Source organism: Ixodes scapularis, unplaced genomic scaffold (assembly GCF_016920785.2).
Source record: "Ixodes scapularis isolate PalLabHiFi unplaced genomic scaffold, ASM1692078v2 PGA_scaffold1__304_contigs__length_218370807, whole genome shotgun sequence".
Classification (NCBI taxonomy): Eukaryota; Metazoa; Arthropoda; class Arachnida; order Ixodida; family Ixodidae; genus Ixodes; species Ixodes scapularis.
Window position 1 is genome coordinate 199,081,308 of NW_024609846.1, and position 20,008 is coordinate 199,101,315.

The 20,008-nt window shown below is 45.0% G+C and overlaps 1 long non-coding RNA gene across 2 annotated transcripts; it reads right to left on the reverse strand.

The window, feature by feature from the left end:
- Window positions 1-7,717: 7,717 nt before the first annotated feature.
- LOC115331353 lies at window positions 7,718-17,218 on the reverse strand. 2 transcript variants are annotated; one of them, XR_005715061.3, is made up of 4 exons: window positions 16,729-17,218; window positions 16,142-16,310; window positions 9,296-9,425; window positions 7,718-8,051 (listed from the first exon to the last, which is right to left on the reverse strand). It is a non-coding gene; the product is annotated as an uncharacterized LOC115331353 (long non-coding RNA). The 2 variants fall into 2 exon arrangements; XR_003920442.4 differs by having other exon boundaries at window positions 7,719-8,055.
- Between the last annotated feature and the right edge of the window lie 2,790 nt (window positions 17,219-20,008).

Here is a 20,008-nt window from a genome sequence, read left to right on the forward strand (position 1 = left end):
CGACGTCAGCCTCGCCGTAGCTTTGCTCGCCTTGAGACGACCTACGTCACGATTGCGTTGGATGTCACGTGGTCTCAGCTGGGCCTTCTCCGAGCGCTTGCCAGAGTGGGCCGTTTATAACGAAAAATACAGCCACCAGGCTCAAAATACAAACGTACGATTGTCATTTACGGATATTGTGGATCATATTCAACCTATTTTTGAACACGACGGGGATATTTTAAATTTCGTTAAAATATCCCTTTAATGATTTTTTTTTTTTTTTTTCATTGTGCTCTTCATGTGTTCTTCTGTTTGGACTAGCTTCTTTAATTTAGTGCAAGTCTCAATAATAATAATAATAATAAACGACTTCCCTCGAAGGTGTAAGATTGCTGGCCTGCACTACGCCGGTAATGCACCTCGGGTCGTAGTCGTAACTGATTTGCATGACGTGGGTTGATTTTACGGCATTTTCGCCCCTCCGAACAAAACTATATTCACAATGAATTAAAAAAAAAAAAATGCACATCGCTGAAGCTTTTACGGTCATGATGATGCACTTGTTTTTGTCACTGGTTTACAGAAGCAATTCAATGAAGATGCCCGCTGCTGCAACAGAGGTAGGCCAGCAAATCTATCGTGTCGTCTGGTACCAAATCAAAGCGGAGTGTAATACTTCAGAAATGGCTTTCCTCGTTGCAATACGACACAGAGACAAGAAGAACATCTTCATAATTAGATATCAAGAAGCTAGATTGCTTACAAAAAATTATTGACTTACTTGTAAGCAAGAGTTTAGCTTCATGTGGAGTCTGCATGCATTAGTCTATAGCAACGCCCCTAGCAACGGTTTGTTTGAACCCAGACGACATGTTGTGACAGTTACCCCGCAGACGCTGGAGGCCTTTCAAACGAAAAAAAAAAAAAAAAACGGTCGTTTTCACCAACTTGCAGCACGCTGAGGTGTCATCAACGTGGGGCTGTCGCACTGAAGCTTCCTGATCGCCTTGCAAATGGATTAAAAGTATGCTGTGTCTAAAGGTACGTCAGACGTATCCGCAAGTTCGAGTCTAAAGATACGTCGGGCATATTGTAAGCGTCCCAATTCTGTACAAGAAATTAAAGATCAGAGACATGCGATGTCTGCTCTCCATCAAGGCTGAGCGTCTGAAACGTCGCTTGTTTCCTTTCCCCTTTCCTTTGCTCGTCTTATCCACGCTTTTAGTTTTGTGCCCACCTTTACGTGCCGGCAGCACACCACCTTCTGGTCCCCAGCACTCGGTTTCGTCATCAGTTGGTAGATGGCGGCACACAACGGCACTTGCGCTACCGCGCAGGCGCTTTAGAATATAGGCACAGGTAAGGCGTTGTGTGCTCTGTTTTTGTTTCGTCGCCGTTCGTTCGACTCCGTCGTCCGACTTGCAAGCGCACCTCGTTTCAGGCGTTCATAACTTTGCTGTCCACCATGAGTGCGAAGAGGACTTTGTACACAGTGAAGTTAGAGCGGACGGTGATCAGGTATGCGAAAGACAACGGTAACCACGGCACTGCAGAGCATCTGCGATACCGTGTGATACGGTGGAAAAGACAGCAGGTGTAGGTATTCAAGGGCGTCGCGATTCGTAAAAAGTGTTCGGGACGGCGCAATAATGCAAAAGTCGACATTTGGAAATTGAGAAGAAAATTCGTGAGTTTGTTTGCAGCTAACTGGACGGAGCCACCGAGGACTCGTTGAGTCGTACTGAGAGCTACTGGTTGACTGTGGTGCGCGGTGAGAATTGACGGCGAGCAGGTTAATTCTCGTCAGGGTTATTTTTATTTGTTGTGTGACTTTTTTCTTATGAATTTCCTATAATAAATTGATACTTCTTGCACAAATGTTGTAATTTCGGAGCATTTCACGAAAGTAAGCACCCCCCCTCGTTGAACATCGCGGGTGTGAAATGAAAGGAGTGCATAGAATGAACTAATTACGGTAGCAATGAGAAATAAAGCTGGAATGAAAATTGACAGTGGGGTCTCGGTGAGGCATGCTATGACCCGCTGTGATATGACCTTTCCCTACCGCGTCTACGTCCGACGCATCTCCCGGTTCCGCGCATGTCCGTCATGCATCTTAAAGGCCCGTTCACACTCTTGCGACCTCTTAGAACCAAGTTCCTTGAAACCTCTTACGACGAGAAACCAAACTGGCGCCATCTATTGGGTAACAGTGTAAGCTTGGCGGTCCGGCATATTTTCTATTTCGCTCGCACATTATCCTTTCTTTCTTGGCTGGAAAAACTTTTGTCAACGCTATAAACAAGCCTTTCTCTTAGGTATTACACACATTTTACCTCGGAAATCCCGGAAAACCTTCGCTATTGTGAAATGCAGTTCCAGGGACACCGCATAGATGGCGCCAGCGTGCCAGTGTGTTCTCTCGTCCTAAAAAATTTTAAGAAATCTCGTCTCTCTCGGTCGTACTAGGTTGCAAGACTGTGAACGGGCCTTAAGGCTCCAGGGTCCGGATACGTCCGATGCACCTTTAGGCTCCTTGTTCCGGATACGCCCGACATACTTTTAGAGTCCTCGTTCCGGATACGTCCAATGTACTATCGGGGAAAAATGAAATGCGAACAGAGGAGTGCGTGGCTCGCGGTACAGGCTGCGCCGCCTGGAAGTGAACCTAGGGGCGAGGGTGCGTGGCCTACTTAGATGTGTCCACGCCCCTCGACAGGCGTTCCCCCAGCTTCGGCAGTGCGCCTCTCGGTGCGCTGGAAGCTGTCACGGCTATCTTTGTCTGCTCGGTGAGTGCGGCGAGCTTCTTTGCACCGCACGCGCTGAGCCAGCAAAGATAGTGGTGATAGCTTTCAGCGCACGAAGAGGCGCACTGCTGAAGCTTGGGGAGCGCAGAGGGAGAGGCGTGAACACGTCGAGGTAGGCCACGCACCCTCGCTCCTAGGCTCACTTCCAGGCGGCGCAGCCTGTACCGCGAGCCACGCACTCCTCTGTTCGCATTTCATTTTTCCCCGATAGTACCTTTAGACTCCTCGTTCCGGGTACGTCCGACACGTAGCTTTAGACACAGCGTTAAAAGTATTGCTACGTCTCGCGCGTCAATCAGGTTGAAAACACGGTAGGTACCGGGAACCTGAGCACCGGTATTAACGTGTCGGAACGCTTAAACGCCTGTCACCCGTCATACCTAAGTAACTGAAAAAGAACAGTGATCATATCCCACTCGTCTGCGTCCTAATAGGCGCCCAACTCGGTTAGAAAATCTCGGCGCACCTCCCGCACTTGGTAGCTACGACCGGATAGTAGCTCAATATCGTAACGTGATAAGCGAAGCACTTTCACGTAGCCGAATTGAGGTAAGAGATCTTCACTATCTTCAGTTTTAATTTAACGTTTCGAATAACCATGTTCCTCGCACAAGCTCCGAGGCCTGTACGCGTGGAATGCCCAATTCGGCTTCTTGAAAGTAGTAGTTCCATACGACGGTGTAGATGTTCTTTTACAACGCCTACACACATGTAGATGTTACACATGCTTACTGCATTCGCGGGACACGGGTCTACTTACCATCTCTGAGGGCTGTAGGTGCGACGACGAAGATAACAGCGGGGAAAGGCGTCATCAAGACTTTGAACGCAAGGAAACACGGTGAATCGTTACAACATGGCGCCGGGACGTTTGTAAACATACTCTCGTTACCGTGCGCTGGTTCCCCGGTTTCGAAACAAAAATACGTTTAGCATAGTTAAAATTATTTTCGCAACGTAGATAGCTTGATCATTTGAGTATATATATTGCCATTTTTTTAAGTTAAATTGAGAGCTTAATGACTTCGCAATGAAGCACACTCTCATACTCTCGCAGATCAGCATAGGTTTGCTTCACCGAAAGACACCGCTGTATTGCAGGGAAAGGTGCTCGCTGGCATTTGCACAGGTGAAAATGTCCTGTCCAAACACCCCTTCCGACAATACAGTAAATATGCACTGTTAAGGTACTGGTTGTGGGGGTGGCTTGTCTGTGGCCAGAAAGGCACACAGGGTCAGTTAAAAATGATTATTATGGGATAAAAATAATGGAAAGCAGCCTCAGACACAAGGATGAAGTAAAGGCACTAACACGACAAAACAACGGATGACCTTCAAGTGTAGTTTATTTTATGAAAAGGAAGCATTTTAGTCTTATTACATTAACACAAACACGCATGCCAACCAGGCAGCTGGCAATCACAGGGATAGAGCCTTACAATGTGGCAGTGCTAAACTCCAATTTATGAATAAAGATTTTTTTTTTTTTTTTTTCACTTCGTTTTGTAGCAGACGCTGTTTTCCATCATGATTAGTTTCGCTCTTACCAACTAGCCCAATCTACCACCCTACTTCAGCTCATTATGGGGGACTAGTTACACTTGAAGGATCTGCAATGGCAAGATGAATGCTAGCGAATTCATTTCATTGCCAGAAAATTGATGGTGTTGTCTCAAATGGTAACAATGCACGCTCATGAATGAACTGCGTGAGACCATCAAAGTGCGGGCAGTGACTCTACTTGATATCTGGGGACTGAAAACAACTGCCTCGGTCTACTTTTAGAGAGAACCATAGCGGTGGTCAAGGAACCGGTACAGCAACACGAGCCCAGATTACCTATAATATGTAGGTCTTCCATTCCCTTTGTAACAATATACAGGACACCAGATTTTGGGTCAGTACTTGTATTTCAGCATCGAAATACACGTAAAAATATATTCCTGGTCTCGCAATACATTCAAGGGAATAATGTATCCCATTACATTTTCAACTGGGCTTGCCATGTCATCGTCCCAACTACCGAAATAGTTATCTTCTCCAAATGCTTCATCAGCTTGCACAAGCAGCTGACACCAGTTGAGAACAAGCTAAAAGGTTGTGAGGAGATACTTCGTAAAATGGCAGGACGGCGGCTTGTGATACTACAAAGCCAGTTTCCTTTAGACAATATAACATAAGGTTATCATATCAACCAAGTATGCCTCCACTCTGTAGCCCTCGAGCTCGGTCGGGGATGCCAAGTTTCTTTGCTTTGCAGTTGCACGCTCGCACAAAGCTCCACCGCTTCGCCCGACATGCTTGCATGAAGCTTCATACTTTAACACTACAGCACTACGGCAAAGCATCTTAATTTTTGTAGGGGGGGGGGGGGGGGGGGGCTCAACATTTTGCAGACCTATTTTCAGACTTCGAAAATATTCAAAATTAACGAATAATCCTATTCGATTCAAAGTATGAATCGAATACGGCATTATTCTATTCAATATTTAAAAGTTATGAATATTTGCACAACCGTAGTCTTCAGCATTATTTACAATTTACAAGGAAGCTGGTATCATGTCTACATTTCACAGGATCTTCCGGGGTCTTTTGTTCAAATCGCGATTATAAACTTTTCGACTTTGACCCGATGGAGACTAGCCATCTGCACACTCCGCAAGGACAATTCACTGAGGCGGTCATTGGCCATCATTGATCGAAGTCTGTGTTATGTCAATTTGGGCCTACTGAGAGAGTGTTCACCCCTGAAGTTTGCAACCATAACAAAATAAAAATCTAAAATGGGTACATGAACACCTAGAAATGAGCCTCGAAGCTTTTCTCAGACCTGGAATGTTTCTTACAGAAGCCTTCCTTTTTGGCAAATAAAAGAAACTGTTCTAGTTCATCGGGGAAATCGTCCGACAGACCAGATTTATCCATTGCCTGGAATCACCACTGTTTCAACGAAAGTGTGCCGTGGTCAGCAATAAAAAGTAAACCGTAGGCAGACTTTGCTGTAAGCAGTGAAACAAGTTTTAAGTGAATGCAGAAGGTTGTCAATCATGCCAATATTGGTATCACAGTGGAAGTTCAGTGAGGCATCTTGAGGGTGAAGGTTGCCATTTGTGCCGATCGGTTTGCTTTCTTTTGATTGTTGCTTTGTATGTAGTTCCCAATGTTTCCTTCGCTGCCTGTTTCATTTCACTGAATCTTTCTCTTAGACCGGATACATAATCACTCAATAATTTCGTCAGGTTTACAGCTTCATTCAATGTGAGCGTCTGATTATGTAGCGTTCTTCTGATGGCATTGAAGCATTGCAACACCCTGTTCATGAACTAAGCTACAACTGTTGCAGTCATACCCGTAGTCTTCAACCATAACCCATGTCTCTGCTAGTTCTTCCTAACCTTCAGACCCTCAAGGCGACCCTAATTTCCTGAGCGAACAGAGCTTCATAGCATCCGCTCGGGCTGACCACCACGTGTCTTGGAGTCGCATGGGCATGAATACCGTATCAATCCGTTTCAAATCAAGCCTGCAGAATGTTCCGGCGAAGGGTAGACGCAGAAAAAAAATTTATATACGCTGTACGCAATGGTTAACACAGACCACTCTGAGCATTCTGTGTCGAGCGCTCTCGTGCCAATGCCAGCTGCTTTTGATTCAGCAATGGCCAGCGGTTGTGATCAACCTGGCCGTGTTCCGAAATTTACCCAATCTCACTTTAGAGTAACATTTTCATACCTTGGTGTTCGAAAACCTTTTTGCATCCAGCGTTGCTCAGCTTGAAATGTCACGTGATATGACCCGCAGGAGTAGCTGGGATCCAGTCGAGTAAGGTTTGGAACACGCCCCCTGTCAGGGGGGGATCCCCTCACAGAGGGCCCTATTCATATGAGCAGTTAAATATGGGTAATCTGGGCTTGCCCCTGAAGCGAGAAAAGGAATATGGTGAAATGCTGGCCTGTTACATGCAGGCGCCAATTGTTCCGTTTGATTTTAATGCATTATCCGGTACCTTGACTCAATCTTTACAAACAAGTGTTCTCAAACTTTCTGGTGACAAGGAATCCTAGCAATCTTCAAAAGGTGCTGCACCAAGCACGTCATGCTTCGCACCATCGTGCTCACGAAAGTTTCGGTGCTTTGCTCCGCCATGCATGCATCACGCTTCACCGCTATACACCGGTGCGTTGCGGCGGTGTATAGCGGTGAAGAAATACTTTGAAAATATTTAAAGTTGCCGAATACTCCTCACCAATTCAAAGTGCGAGTAGAATATGGCGTCATTCGCTTCAATATTCTGAATTTTTAGAATATTTGTACAACCCTAAAATATGTCGTAAAGTAACGCTCAGCACCCTCTACAAATCCGGAGATCATCGCAAAAAAGTGGGAGATGGGCACTTGATATGCTATCAATGTTATCTATATTTCCACTGTCCATATTTTTTTAGATGTTACAACATTCAGGGGTGGGCGCTTAGTGTGGAATCGGCAGATGCTCGGTATTTCATGGTATACATAGCATTTGAGTACAAATATACAGTTCCTCACTTTCCCATAAAAAAAATGAAATATATATTTGGGTGCTTGCGGAATCCAAAAGATCAGCCTATGGAACCCGGTTTGGGAACCCCGGGTATGTAATCTGCACCAGTCTGTAAAGAGCTTCTCAAAGCAATTTTTAAGAAAATAAAACTGAACCATCTAGAATGACCTAAGCTGAAAAAGGCTTCCAAATATTCTGTTTGTAGCATTCATAATTAGGCACTGATCTTTTCGCTTGATGCTTTGATTGACTTTGTTTCTTCTTATAGGAAAAAGTGCACATCAACAATGACACTCAGAGACATGGTTCGCAAGCTACCCAACCAATGGTGTGCAAGCTTCCCTATCAGGGACATCGCCAAGGGAAGGCGAGGGGTGGCGGGCGCCTCCCCTAAAATTTCTTCTGCCACCTCAAGATGAAGCCGCTTTGTACACAAATAATGGCTTATGACGTCGGCTTGAAAACCCAATGTAACGAGTGTCCAGACTTTAGAGCCGTTCATACCTTTTATTATTATTATTTTTTTTTCTATTAACTTCAGCCACTGCAAGTCGTACCGTGGGCGAGTAAGCTATCTAGCGCCTTAGAAAAAGCAGCTCCCCTTTGTGACGCCTGCTGGCTTTTCTCTCCGCATTCTGCTGTGTGGCGCTTATCTTCAGCGGAGACCGAAGACGTGAACGAAGGGGAGCTTAGTTAAAGTCGAGGTCATGAGGAATTCCGGACTGTCTAAGAAAAAGAAGCAAAACCTGGTTGTGAGTCATGAGCACAGGGGGCAGAGGTCAATGCTGTAATAACCCCCCCCCCCCCCCCCCCCCCCGCCTCTTCCTTCTCGTGTCTCCTCATTTCCCTCTTCAATGAGCACACTGCATAAGCTATAAGCTATCTTCGATAAGCCCATGGGCGACGGCACCTCAGAGCAACCCCCCAATTTGGTTGGCCTCCCCACTGCCCCCCCCCCCCCCCCCCATTATGAAGATCCTGGCGCCATCCCTGCCCCCTATAGTTGAAATGGTAATAAAACAGCAAAAAAAAAAAAAATACGAAGAGAACACAGACACAGCGCTCACAACTGAAAATTTTTCTTCTGCATGGTACAGTAAGTAAACATAAAAGGAAGCAGATAGATACCATTTCAAAATGACCAACCAACTAGCCCAACTACACAATTTGTTGCAGCCCTTCTATGGCCCTGAATTCGTTCCTTACCATGAGAAAAGTGATGATGTTTCAAGCATCTCTGCAGATCCCTTTATTTCTAAAGCTATTTGGCATATACCACAAAATCCCGAGGTATGTACTTCCCAGTCAGCAACATTCACTTGTATCCCGCCACAGCTAACTAGCTGCATTTGTGCCAAGGCCATCACTGATCCCAACACTACTATTACTAGAAGTGGGCTATCTTTCAGAGTTTAAAAAAATAAAGCAAATCAAGCCAAAAATAGGAGTGGGCTACCTTTTGAGATTTTACAGTAGAGCATTATGACACAACAAAATGCAGGCACTGAGATGCTCTTTAGAAATAAACAAACTGAATTAATGCATCAGAAAGGTTCTTGTAGGAAAGCTCTTCATTCTAGCTCATATTGGCTGGGATTGCACATAGGGGAAAAGGGACACTAACTGCCGAATTCACAAACCTTTATTCCAATGGAGGCACCCCCCCCCCCCCCCCCCCACACTTCTTCAAGGAAGGCACAAGGGACGGCACTGGCCAATTGCGAGGACGGCTAAACAGCCTAGGCCGCCTATCCGTCGTCGCGACTGGCCAGCACCGGCCCTCGCACCTTCTTTGAGGAAGTGGAGGGGCGCCTCAATTAGAATGAGGTTTGTGAATTCGGCGGTAACTTAGCTAGCGCTAGGGTCCGGCAAATTGGAGACATACACCTCCCCACTGGCCACAGGCTCCACCTGTGGACTTTGAAACGTCAGAATGGGGCACACCACCCACCAAGGATAGAATTACCATAAAGTTTTGCGAGTGCCTTGCCGAGCGCAAATGCAAGGCGCTGGATGCCGCGGACACGGCACACGTTGTACTGGTCGGTAGCCAGCTTGTCGAGGTTGACAATGTTGCCTCGGTTGAGGAACAGGTGCTGAAACATCAGCGAATGAATTAATTAATAGCATAAAACAAAGCTGGGTTGTGACCACTCCTTCTCCTTGGAACCACACAGGACACCCGTGTCTAACTTGGAAGCAGTCAATAAACATTATAGGTTTAGGTAGGGGTCAGTATTTTAGACCTAATTGTGCAGCTATTTTTTTGTGTGTGGGTGTGTGCATGCAGGGGGTGGGGGTTGTTAACTCATTGCAAATGTTTTATGGGGCTGGTTGCTCATTATTGGGGTCCACCTTCGTTTAGTCAGGGGAGGATCTAACTGTAAACACAGACATTAAGGTGCAGTACTTGGGCTCGCCTTCCGAGTTAAATTTCTGTTTTCCTTCGGGACCGGTTCTCGTGTGCCGAGTTGACTGTGATTTTAAGAAGTGATTTGGATAGTTTCTTATCAAAAATGTTTCAGAACTTCCCAATGCATAGAGGCAGTTTCAAACTCTGTCAGAGTTTAAAACTGCCTTCTATACATGTTACTTTCACAAATGGTATACTCTTTTTTAATCTACCTTGTTATATTCCTGACATAATTACCTATTTTTTGGATTTTCAAACTTTCAAGGAACTTACTGTCTACAACTGTATCCATCGCTGAGTGCCTATAAAAGAACAGGTGTAATAGAATACATTTCACTGAAAAAGAAAAAAGATAAATTTTCTGGTGTATATTAACTGATAAAAACCAAATATTGGATTTCGAAATAAAAACCGATAAATGTATGCCGAATTCGAAAAAAAAATAAAAACCGAAAACGCTGATCTTGTTCACTGTTTTCAAAGTTAATTTTTTTTGCTCAAATTTGGGGGTATTTCTTTTTCGGCGTTTAATTTTTCCCACACATTCTGTGTTTTTGTGTAAATTGGTTGAAGTCATAACCAATTTACACACAAAAAAAAAACGAATCTGCACAAAACATTACCCCCCCCCCCCCAAAAAAAAAAAAAAAACAATTCGAGAAAAAAAAAAATGCCCAGAAAACACAGAATCCAAGTTATCGGTAGGTTGTGACTTTCCAGTTTTAACCTAAAAATACTGAGAAACATCCGCCGATGACGAAAATGCAAAATCGGTTATAACAGAAAAACAGTTTTTGGGGACGATTTGGCGCTAGGCGATTACTATTTTGGTTGAAATCCCCGAATTCTAGGCATTTGCTGAGCCTGTTTTGCTACCAAGAATTAAGCAAATTGGGGTCTCCAATCAGTGGGATCGCTGACCTTGGAGGACAAGGGCCCGAGAGGTCAGTCAGACGGTTACTACCAACAGTCACAACGCCCTTGTTGATTCATGTCAGAGGACGGCAGATAAGGAAGCAACTTGTCCCAAACCAATTTTTTTTTCACCGATCATCTCTGTTTTAGCGTCTACATCAGACAACAAGTCGAAAGCAGGGTTGTGCAGTATCGCAATACAAATGTATTGCAATAGTATTTCAGAAATCCATTTAGTGTCTGCAGTTCTGTATTGCAACTTTTTTTTTTCACCAGTATCTGTATCGAAATGCATTTGGGATGTTTCTCGGTACCGCAATACAATCAAGATGGGATGTATTTCGTTACATTTCTTGAGAAATAACCCCCACCTCTGTATAAAAAAGATGACAACTTTTTTGTTTTGCTAGAGAAGGCCAAAGGACGTTATGAGGGGTATGCTGTGCCTTTGCTATCATGCGAACCTAGGTTTGACCGGAACTATTTGTGTCGGATCTTAGCAACCCCTTTCTTTATTCTGCAAAACTGAAGAATGTTTTCCACCATGCTTCTGCCCCCCCCCCCCCCCCCCCCCCAACAAAAAAGTCTGGACGTTTTTTTTTTTTTTTTTTAAGGGGACGCTGGGGCATTGTTATTATGCTGACCAAGGTTCATTCCAATTCCCAGAAATATTTGTCTATGCGACCTCTTCTCTATTCTGCGAAGATAAGAAATGTGCTGTGAGTGGCACATTTCTTAATGAAAAAATGTGGTTTCCAGCCGTGAGAGCAATGTTTCTTTGATTTAATATGAACCTGTATTCCTCAACAACTGTTGAGCAGCTATTTTTTTTTTCTTTTGCCAACATGACGTTGCGTTTGAATGGGCAACGGCTCACAGGTGGGCTATTTGAGAAGCTCCTGCTCCTCAAGTGTAACTGAGTCTAGCACTTGCATGTTTTTCTTTTGTATCGCTTCAGTGTAAAATAACAGACAAAGCAAGAATGATTTTTATTGCACCTCCCAACTAAATTGTTGCCTATGATATGACAGTTGGCACCTCAAGCAAATTGGAAAAATGTATTTCAATATCTGTATTTCTGCCATCCCTAAGAGGTATTCCTGCATTTGTATTTACAAATATGTTTTGTTCCTTGTTAAAATGTATTTCCGATGCATATCACAATACATTTTTACATATATATTTTAGTATCACTATTTTAGCTATTTTTATGTATCCCAGCATTTGTATTTCCAAGTACATTAAGTATTTTGACCCAACCCTGGTCGAAAGACCAGGGTTGGGTCTTTTTTTGAAAAATAAATGAACAATGAAAAACATCCACCGATTCTTCTCATAAACAAACACCGGGGGATATACGGCCTAGTTATAGGTTATTTATATTTACTAAGTAAAATTCATTTTGGGTGTGTTTGTGGTATAAAAATACAATCAAAACCCAATGTAGCTCCTTAATATTTTCAATTAATCAATAAACTAGAAACAAAAAATAAAGCCTTTTTTTTTTTTTGCTTTAGATGGATGGAGATTGTTGTGAAGAGGCCACCGAGGCTTTGGTACCTTGCGGACCAGGATCTGATCAGAGCATTTTGTCTTTGTCCATGAGGACCCTCAGGGTATAATTAATTGATCATGTAACCTCTTAACGGCTTATGATAAGCTCAGCTTGCCGTGAGTTATGTGCCATTTTGTGGTTTATGACGAGTGCACCTCATCATGTACTGCTTTGTGCCTTTTGCAAGGTTTGCAACAAGGTCAGTGAATAAAAACAGTGTGAATTATCTTTATGATGGAATAATAAATAAAAGAAACTGTTTCGTATAAGGTCTGCTTAAAAAATGTAAAGCATTATAAGATTAATCAACAGGCGATGCTATTTTCTATTTTAAAAGAATAACAAATGTTTTCCTTGAAACTTCATCTAGATTCTGAACATCTAAGGCACTGCAAGCACAAGCTTTACAGGTGTGCTCTGCACTTTCGTGCCATATCGATGGATGGGAGCACAGTTTATGCTTTCAAATACTATCAATAGATAAGAGAACAGCGATTCCTTCCATTGTGACGTCACTAGATCATTACTGAAAAGGCGACCTCACCAAATCAGAGCATGGAGGCACCTCAAGATAATTTAGGAGTACCAAAAACTGATGTGGAGATGAAGTTGGCATTAACAATTGTGCAAGCTGGTTGACCATAGTAAAAGAAGCAATGCGTAAAGCATGGACAAAGATTAGAAGACAAATAAACCACAGAACACCATTTTTATCGGCACCTGTCGAGAGCATATTTACAGCCGCTAACATAATGCTCCACGGCCCTCCGCCCAAATCGACAGGTGCTAACTGATTGAACATCACTTGAAAAGCTCATCCACAAATGCAAGTGAGTTTAGCAATTGTTCTTTTGGTCTGTGTTGCTTGCATACTATATGTAAAAAGTAATATACATGGCTGGAGTGATCTTTCTTGATATCGTTAATACCTGGTTGTCAATAACACAGAAGACGACATTTACAATATCTCAAAGTATGTATAACGTGATACCAATAGCGGAGCTAGCTGTAGAATTCTCTGGAAAGAGTGGCACCTGCACAAGGCAAGCTTGAAGGTTCTGTCAAACTACATTAGTGATGGGTGTTACCTTGTAGAATCGAAAGGTGCAGCTTTGTTTTTGCAAGGCATTAGCAACCTGTGTCAGGACGCAGATGGCCGAAAGCAATGTTTGGTGCTTCTGTTGGGAGATGGAGCAACGTGCTGCAATTAGAAAAACCCGTGATGGCGAGTCCGACGAGGCTGAAGATAATCTTGCTGTAACACAGCTTTCTTCTAATATTTTCCCGCACGTCGCTGAGCGAGCGCGTACGTGGCCAAATGGTTACTGCACTTGATTGTAGCGCAGAAGATTTGGGTTTGATTCCAGGCAGCAGAATGTTCTTTTATTTATTCTTTCTACTTGGCGTTCTCGCAAATTCGAGAAATTGCTTGTCTGGCCGAGCTACGAATAATCTACGCACCGAAATGTCTAGGCCGAATGTTCCAGAGACCCACGCAGCTACAAAAGGGACTCCGCATGGCGAGCGAAGTCAGACTCTTCCCAGCGCTCAATCCTGCTGTTTTGACGCCTGCGACGCTAGCCTTTCTCTATTTTGTTTTGGGCACAAGTTCGCCCCATTAAACGTTTAGTTTCTTCAGTTATTCGCCGCCTCACCATTTGTTATTCGTGACATTATAGCCATGCACGCAGACATGAAAGCCACAACAGAAAAACGCAATTGGGGTCGAGACACCCTGCCGTAGACCCGTTGCTCAACAGTGCGGTCTACTTTCCGTGATGTGCTCTGCCATCTCTCAACATGAGAACGAAACACAACCCTCGGCTGTCAACATCAGCATTCATAACTGAAAATCTTGCATATATTCTTCCGATTTTTCGCACAAACAAATTAGTGCCTTTAACTTTCACATAATAACATCCACCACTGCAATACACCTGTGACAAAATATGAAGCTTGCTACACCCAGACTATAATTTTTTGCTTCATTTTATAGCAAACCCCGCTACTGTAGCAACCTACATTTTGGGATCTGTTTTGTTTCATCGACAGACATCTCGTCGACAACTTTTAATCAAACGACATATTGACATACATTTCGTCGACACCAGGGGCGGATGCAGGAATTTCCTGAGGGGGGGGTCAGGTGTCGGTCAGCGTACCATATGTTTAGGGACCCCCTCCCCCTCTCCTTCGTTGCCCTAAAATTTACACAAGCAGAAATCAAGAGGGGGGTCAGGACATCCGGAACCCCCCTCTAAATCCGCCCCTGGTCGACACTGACATGCCATCGACAATCGTTACGCTAACTGTACGATGTTGTGATGTTTCGTTGTGTGTGTCGCTGGGGCATGCATTAACTTACCCGGCCCCCCCGTCTACGTCATTTGCAGCGACCGTCTGTGGCGGCTCACTACAGAAATATTAACACACCAGGCCTGTCGTAGCCGTTGTTTGGGTATAACAAGAACAGTTTATTGCGGGTTAAAGGCAATACGTGTAGTCGCGACATACAGCCATGTCCTCGCATGGTTGCGCCGTTCTCCCCCGTCCGCTGGCCTCCCGGAGCGAGAGTACTCCGCGCGTAGGTGCGTCGCGGCGCTGCAGTCGGCGGTCGCTCGCAATGCCACTCACGACACCCCCCTTTCTTAGGATTAGGGAGCCGAGAAGTCCAACCTGTCCGGTGGTCTGCTTGGTCATTCGCTCCTAGTGACCGCTGTTGGCTGCATGTGAGTCCCGGTGCGTCGTGTTAGTCCTGTCGATGTGCTTACAATGTAGGACCTTGGTTGGGCTGCTGGCCATGTCACTGTACCGCAGGATGCCGGACCACTCCGTTGCTTTTTCCACCTTCTTGATGACTCCCATTTCATTCATCCTTTCCAATTCATTCTCCACTTGTGAGAGCAGTGGAAAAGGAACTCGCCTTGGGTATGTAACGGCATAGGGCTTGGCGTCATCCTCACGACAAGGCCCACCCACTGATCTCCACTAGAGAGGGCTGGATGTATGCGCATTTAGCGAACAAGTATGAAGCCACCGGAGGTGAGCGGCTTGTCCCGGAAGTGAGTGCTTGGCAGGCTTTGTAACCCTTCCGAGTGCTGGTTCGAAAAGTGTCGAGGGCGCTGGATTTTCGCTTGTTCCCTCAAGAGAGCCTGCTTGTTGCGCAGTAAGAGTGCATGTGGACCCGAGAAGTATCATGGGAAGCCATTCAATGTAAACATTTTGAGATTCTAGTTGATCAAGTTGTGAATATGTCTCAAGTTCAAATGCCTCATTCTCGGGATTTAATCCAGAACGGGAGTATTAAAACCCAATCAAAGAAACAAAAAAGCATGGTCCAAAATATCGACTGAATGCACTAGGAAGCTTCCGGGACAAGAATCAAACTTCCCGTGGCTTCACTTGCGCCAGGCTCGGAGAGCAGCTAAGCGCCATCCAGCCCCCTTTAGTAGAGATCAGTGGGCCCATCCACTCAAGCTGCTTCGCAGCAACATTCTGCGGGGAGTCACTACAGAAAAAAAGCTTATCTGAGCTGTCGATGAAACGAACTGTCAATGAAACGTCGTTCAATGAACTGACTGCCCCCCATAATTCAGTATCAGGATTTCTCCTTCAAACAAAACATATTTAAAGATACTTGTCACCCATTTTTTAGTCATATATATTTGAGTTGTTTTGCAATGCTCCTTTTATAAATGTATTTTAGTATCAGTACTTTAGCTGTCACTGCTGTGTATTCCAGTATTTGTCATTTCAAACGCTTTTTAGGTTATGTCCGCCCAACCTTGTCACTCTCAATGAACAGCATTCCAGAGGTATCATGAATACCTGGCTACCAATAACACGGAAGATGACATCTCGTCACAAGGGGCATGTCACATGTAACTCAAAAGGACAGTGCACCAGGGGTGAAAGTTCCATGTACTTACGTCGGTCGACATTCATGATGGTAACGCCGAGGGCAACACCTTTTTGTACTAGTAGGCGGTTCAGGGACAGCCTCTCATCCTCCCTGGCATGCCCGAAAGGCCCACCGTGTGGCACCAACTTGAATACGAGCACATAGCTCGTCAAGCCTTTGAGGGTGGTCACAAGCTCCTGAAAAGTGGAAAGGACATTGACTTATGCAGAGGACAAAGCAAAACTACCGTAAAATCCCGTAAGGATGTCCAACCAAAATGAAGAGATAAATTGGGAAAAACATGGGGTGGGCTATCTTTGGAAATGCGACAGCAAAAATTTATTTTAAAAAACGCGATAAGCAACTGGGCTATCCGCTACAAACCACATAAAACGGGAACTGATACCGCGGATTGCGGACACGGCATATTTGCGTTTTATGATGCGATAAACACGCAAGACTCTGCTACGACATCCTGTGTCATGGTAAAAGGGGTTGAGGACGCAGCAGATTCGCTTTGCCGTGTTTTCACGATTCTAACGCGCAGGCTGATTTAGCTTTCAGATATTGGCCGGTTCTACCGCGCAGGTAAAATAATGAAGATTGAACACATACCTTATAGACGGGTTTTATGAAACGAACGCCAACAAAAAATAAATGCCGTGTACTAGTCGCCGTTGTCACAGTGCGACGATGTTTCTTCGCTGTCCACAGAGGTGAGTGCGCGTCGTCGGCTTTGGGAGGGTCGTCTTCCGAGCACCGCTTTGCGAGCTCGTCGGGTCGTCGGGTCGCTGGGATTGCGAGGCCACGCAGTGCTACTCCGTCCGTTTTGCCATGACTCCCGTTGAAACAGTTCAAACCTGTGGTGCCTGTGGTTCAAACCTGTGGTTCAAACAGTTCAAACACGCCGCTCCGGCAACCTGAGAACCGTTGAAAACAGCGAGGCCAGGGTGGCGCCAGTGGGCAAGTCAATCATGATATAGGATAGTCGAGAAATAAACCAGTTAGCTGAGTTTGAGACGTCCCTTTTAGTGTCTGATCCTTCTACTAAAAGGTTTCTAATTTCTTCGACCACAGTCTCAGGTGTTATATGACATGATTATCATCATCATCACCACTACGCGAACGGATTCCCTACGAGCGGTTTTCCCTACGCTGGCGTTGTCCCCAGATCTAGGCACGGGCAGATCTCTGGATAGGCGCTCGCTGCCATGGGGTACTAGAATACACCACAGTCTAGCCTTCGATCTGATAAAACCTACCGGACGGAGCGCGCGCAAGCCTGCAAGGAGTCCTGCTACCATCAACCATCCATCTCACACGTGACATGTCACGCGCACCAATCGGCAGACAGATCTGCGGTCACGCTGGGCACAAAATCGTTTAAACTTTTTATGACTAGGCTTCACCAATATTGCAACGTGCCCCCTCCTAGTACTTCTAACCTCCTTGGTCGAACCGGTCGAATCTGGTTAAAAGTTCGAAGGTTCGTCGAACCGGTTCGACCCAGTCGAACCCCGAAAGTTCGACCAAAAAATCTGGTTCGACAAAAGTTCGCGACACCCCTAGTTTTATGGAACCAAGTTTTAAGAGGTCGCAAGAGTGTGAACAGGCCTTTAGACATCAGTAGAGCAAACGGGTTTTATCAGCCGCCACCAGTCTAACACCAACAAGGCGGATTTTTTTGGTCGCGTGCCAGTCACCTAGTTGTGTTTGGAGATTCGTGTTTGTCCTTTGTCCCTCTTGTCCCCTTCTTCAGGGATTATTTTCGTCATTATTGTCGAGCTCGCTTGCACCTTTGCATTTAATTGCATCATAATCAGGACTATCGGCGATATTCACCGAGCTTCCGTGCAACGGCGATCAAGACACGGCGTCAGATGAACGTTTACATCGTTTATTAGCATATTCAAACCGAACAAAAAACGGTCCAATGCATTTTCCGAAACAGCCTTACCTGAAAAAGAAATTAAAATGCGTTATTTGTCTTACCTTGAGTCTTACCTTATTCGTCTTACCACACACCCGCGACACAACCGACGCAACTTGTCCCGCCATTTTTTTTTTCTCTTTTAGCGTTGGAATGTGGTTGGAACTTCGTCAGCAATCCGGAATTACGTCGTGTTGCGCTCCTTTCACTCCTCATGCACCGTCTCCGCAAAGTAACGTGCACCGGAAGTCGGTTTTTGCCGTCTAGTGGAAGGAGCGCTGACTCCTTGACTCCTGGAGCCGCTACTGAACGCGCCCATTAGTGAAGCCTAGTCATAAAAAGTTTAAACAATGTTGTGGCCAACGTGACCGTAGATCTCTCTGGCAATTGGTGCGCGTGACATGTCACGTGTGAGATGGATGGTCGATTGTAGAAGGACTCCTTGCAGGCTTGCGCGCGCTCTGTCCGGTAGGTTTTATCAGATCGAAGGCTAGACGAAGGCTAGCTACGGTCACGTGATGTGGTCACGTTGGCTTGATAAGTGAGGAGAGTAAGGAGGAAAATGAAGACGAGGCGAGGCGTCAAGGAAGCATGCCCTGTGGAGGCTACGCGGCAGCGATCATGCCCTCTCCTACCCTTCTATCCTCCTTGGTTACTGGTGTTACCTTGGGTGCTACCGCCGTCGGAGGGCAACGACCGAGCTCGTTGGCAGCGACATTGATTTTCTTCTACAAACACACATTTTGTCGAGTATTTCTCAAAGTTAATTGTGAGTGAGCAATGGTTGTCATGGGGAAGCATTGGTCAAGAACAATGATAGGCATATTCCACTTTCCTGATTTGTGCACCCGGAATGTAGAATTAGCGCATGAAAGTAAATATATTCGGCAGAAATCTGCCTCGTTTTCTTTCGAGATTTGCTTGGAGCTACATTTTTCGAACTAGAATTAGTGCAGTTTGTTTAGTTCAAAATAGGATGTGCTTGTTGAGGCATGGCTACATTTTGTTAAAATATCTTTGTAAAAAAGTTTACCAAAGCCCAATAGGCATATACAAAAAAATAGAGTGCAGGCAAGCTGGTGTAAGTTGAACATGATTGTAAACCTGAGACTGGGGCAGAAAAGAGAACACAACAGAAGGTAGAAAAAGAGGAGGCAACGTCTCAAACTCAGCTGCAAAGTTTATTTCGTACACGCTTTATATACCACCCATCTCCAACCGTCTCTACAAAAAAAAAAAAAAAATGACAAGAGGACAATGACACTTGGGTGAACCTTCTCTTATCTCCCTTGACCTCGGCTGTGAGACACTCACACAAAGGGTCACATTCTAGCATAACCACCGCCACCCAACGAACGTAGGTGAAATCGCTACTGAACACATGAGTTGTTAGAGGAAACACACCTTTGAAGGTCAAACCCTTTCTTTGCGTTCAGTAGTGATTTCACCTACGTTCGCCGGGTGGCGGTGGTTATGCTAGAATGTGACCCTCTGTGTGAGTGTCTCACAGTCGAGGTCAAGGGAGATAAGAGAAGGTTTACCCAAGTGTCATTGTCCTCTTGTCATGTCTTTTTTTTTTTTTTTTTTTTTGTAGAGGTTGGAGATGTGGTATATAAAGCGTGTACGAAATAAACTTTGCAGCTGAGTTTGAGACGTTGCCTCCTCTTTTTCTACCTTCTGTTGTGTTCTCTTTTCTGCCCCAGTCTCAGGTTTACAATCATGTTCAGGCATATACACTTTTTTTTTTTTTAGTAGTTACGAAATTGTTTGCAATGTTGTGCCCAGTCAAAATATCTAGTAATTTATAGAAAAAAAATTAAAGCCGTTTACAAGTCCCTGTAACGCCGAATTAGAGCGCAGCTCTTGAGGAAGAGGAGGGAGGGGTACTGAGGGGAGGGTATGCCCTTCCTCCCTCCTCTTTACCTCATGATCCTGCCTGCTACTCCTCCTCCTCCCCTCCACCCC